Source organism: Bombina bombina, chromosome 1, assembly GCF_027579735.1.
Source record: "Bombina bombina isolate aBomBom1 chromosome 1, aBomBom1.pri, whole genome shotgun sequence".
Lineage (NCBI taxonomy): Eukaryota > Metazoa > Chordata > Amphibia > Anura > Bombinatoridae > Bombina > Bombina bombina.
Window position 1 is genome coordinate 356,558,147 of NC_069499.1, and position 4,121 is coordinate 356,562,267.

The following is a 4,121-nucleotide window of genomic DNA, read 5'->3' on the forward strand; positions in this document are numbered from 1 at the left end:
GACACATACACACATACATACACACACACTCTGATACATACACACATACACTCTGATACATACACACACACATTTACTCTGACACATACACGCATACATACACACACACTCTGATACATACACACATACACTTTGATACATACACACACACATTTACTCTGACTCATACATACACACATACATACACACACACTCTGATACATACACACACATTTACTCTGACACATACACACATACATACACACACACTCTGATACATACACACATACACTCTGATACATACACACACATTTACTCTGACACATACACACATACATACACACACACTCTGATACATACACACATACACTTTGATACATACACACACACATTTACTCTGACACATACACACATACATACACACACACTCTGATACATACACACACACATTTACTCTGACACATACACACATACATACACACACACACTCTGATACATACACACATACACTCTGATACATACACACACACATTTACTCTGACACATACACACATACATACACACACACACACACTCTGATACATACACACATACACTCTGATACATACACACACACATTTACTCTGACACATACACACATACATACACACACACTCTGATACATACACACACACATTTACTCTGACACATACACACATACATACACACAAAGTCTGATACATACACACACACATACACACACTCTGATACTTACATACATACACACACACACATACACTCTGATACATACACACATACACTCTGACACATACACACACACTTTGATACATACACAAACACACACACACATTACTTTTCAGCTGTATACTTACATTTTCAAGGTATACACTAGGTATGTTGCTGGTGTTTCTTCTGATTAACTAAAAAACAGCTCACTTTTCTGTTTAAATACAGAAGGGTTGTAGCAGGGTGTGTTAAGCAGTCCTGTGGAAAACATTGCCGGAGGATTAATCAAAGGAAATTGCAAAACATATAATTATATGTGATATTTTATCTCAGTAGACAACATATTTAGAATAATTTTGTATTTAATTACTAAATAACTTAAAAGCCAATAAACAAACCGCTGCCAGGTGTCCATTCTGTGAGGCACCTTGTGAAATTCTTTAAAAAGAAAGACAGCACTGTATTTTAACCAAAGTTAAAGGGACACAACAGTCAAAACTGAAATGCGCATGAGAGCTTTTCAGCTTAGATTTATAAAATTTTTGCAATACACTTTTATTAGAAAAATGCTTCTATTAAAATCTATAACTGTTTTACTGAGCATCTTTGTGGGGGGCAATTGTACCAATGCCCAAGGGATATGTGTATTGCTCTGGGGATGAACAGAAAAACTAAAAGCTGCAGTGCCATAACATCCATCAATATTTATTCCTTAGTGTATGGTATGAAGAACACAATCATTCAAGATGATTAAGGGGTGAAACCTGAAACATAGTTGTAAGGTGTTGGTTTCATGGGGGAGTGTCAGGTCAGGCCGAAGCCTCGGGCCCACTGTACCACCTGAAGCAGATGTAGATTATCTGATGAGGATATCCTTAGAACAGACTCAGACCACACAGCAATGATCCAAAACTATTCTTCTTTATTGAAAGACACACAACATGTCTTATAGGCACCAATTACAGTTTACAGGGTTAACTTGATGACACGTTATGGCCGCGTCATTTTACACAGTTATACACAGTGTTATTCTGGAAACTTACTAGCTCTAAACAATCTCTATAGTCATAATAAGAAATGCATCTGCGAAAACAAAAAGGTCGTTTGAACATCTTATTGAGATAGTACCCTCCTGGGCCTAGTGCCAGGGACATTTACAAGGTTAGCTAGCTTTGCAGAATAAAATGACAAGCATATATTTCTCACTACAGAATAACCCATTATAATAAAGTTCAATCATTAAAAGATGGATGCAAAGAACAAGATGGCGCTAGTCAGGTTCATTAACCCCTAACAATAGTTGTGTTTTCATGCCATGCACCAGTGATGGCAAACTCCTATAACATGGGGGCCACAAGTCAATATTTTTTAAGCCTTAAGGGACGAATATAAATGTATGACCTTTAAACATTCAAATAATAACGTACTTCCTAAAAATGGCCAGTGGCACAGGGGATATAGGTAAGTTGCAGGGTTGCCTCTATTTGCCATTCTCCTCTTTGTGTTTTGGCCACTTCAAAGCACACATTATTATTTTTGCTTTTTTTTCCAGAGGCTGCAAAAACCATTGCACACATTTTTAGTTCACTAAATGTAAGTTAAAGAAACTAGACCGGGAAAGTGATACTATATAAGCACTCAGATAAGACCCTAAAGTAAATTAGAGAATAGAAAAAATGTCATACAAAATTAAAACATAAAACTTTATTAGAACATGATTAAAACAATGTGAAAAATTAAAACTAAAATGCTAGTAGTAAAATATCCGGTTATAATACCGGTTATATAATAGGGAGGTCACAGGGTAGCTGATTATGGCATCAGTCAGTAAACGTAGGCAGCAGGGTTAAAGTATGATACAGAACCCCAATACAGAGTAGTGGGATAGTGAATATGAGATTACCTAAATATTGAAAGGATTATGTTCAGGAATAGAACCCTGAACAGAAATGTCTCCCAACTAGTAGAATGAGGTTAATAACACTTGTTGGTGAAAGTATTATTGAGTGTGAAAGAGCTGTTAATGCACTTCTAACAAAACTACTTGAATGAGTAGTATAAGTTTCTATGGGATTAATTTCAATTATTTCAATAAAAGGTTTGAAGTGAAATAATTGTGTTATCCAGTATACTAGGATAATGGATGTTATAATGTTTCACTTAGAAAGAGGGTTAGGTTGTACCACCATACCCTTATAGCCACTGTAAAAAATAATTAAATAGTTAATCTAAGTATTATTACCTATTATCGCTGAACTTAAATTGGTTATGAGTATAATCTGAAAAATCACCAAATATCCACTTACTTGCTAGATACTATAGTATAGATGAAGAATTAAATCTCCCTTGGTATCATATGAATCTCATAGATCACAGAATAAATTTACTATTAGTAACAAACGGTTATTTAATGTTATAGCTCATAACGTACCAATGTGCTAATAGTTAATATCAGTTCATTACTGAACACTCAACAGTAAGAGTGTCAGTTCTATATGTAGCAGTATTGATATATGTTGCTGTATTAAAGGGACACTGAACCCAAATTTTTTCTTTCGTGATTCAGATAGAGCATGACATTTTAAGCAATTTTCTCATTTACTCCTATTATCACATTTTCTTCATTCTCTTGGTATCTGTATTTGAAATGCAAGAATGTAAGTTTAGATGCCAGCCCATTTTTGGTGAACAACCTGGGTTGTTCTTGCTGATTGGTGGATAAATTCATCCACCAATAAAAAAGTGCTGTCCAGAGTACTGAACTAATAAAAAAGCTTAGATGCCTTCTTTTTCAAATAAAGATAGCAAGAGAATGAAGAAAAATTGATAATAGGAGTAAATTAAAAAGTTGTTTAAAATTGCATGCTCTTTCTGAATCACAAAATAAAAAATTTGGGTACAGTGTCCCTTTAACCCTTTAAAGACACAGCTTTCAGTTTGCTCAATTGTTTTATGACGGAAAAATTCCGTCATATGTCCTTAAGAGGCTAATGTAACTAAATAGTCAATTTATCTATTGTGACTGTAAGCAAATTATTCTATATAGCTTAAAAATAAGTAGTGGTAACAGCAAGAGGTTCCGTCTTTAATATGGATTGTAGCCGCCAGTAAAATTCACTTTATATGTATATCGGATTCAATATGGCTGATATGCCCCCAGGTTCTAATATTGACAGCAGTAGTGACACGCTACATATAAAAGTTGGAGCCAGGCTGCCTGATAACACACTGAATATTTGCCGCTAGTGCCCTTGTGATTAGTTATTTCCCATAAATTACTACTGGCAAGTATTTAAAATTAGAGCGCTCCCATCAGCTCGTTCCCCTCCCTTGACATGTTTCGCCGGGTTTTGGATTGTATGGTGCTGTAAACACAGGCACTAGACCTGCTAATTTTTGTTAAAATTGCACCAACA

At 35.3% G+C, this 4,121-nt stretch overlaps 1 protein-coding gene across 2 annotated transcripts in view; it reads right to left on the reverse strand.

Annotated features, from left to right (window-relative positions):
• Positions 1 to 974, reverse strand: part of LOC128645319 (uncharacterized) — a 12,738-nt gene extending 11,764 nt beyond the window's left edge. Inside the window, exon 1 of one of the 2 annotated variants that reach the window (XM_053698224.1) lies at positions 852 to 974. The gene's annotated coding sequence lies outside the window, so the exon portion shown is untranslated. The remainder of the gene's footprint in view (positions 1 to 851) is intronic. The other variant, XM_053698225.1, reaches the window with a different exon arrangement.
• Positions 975 to 4,121: the final 3,147 nt, after the last annotated feature.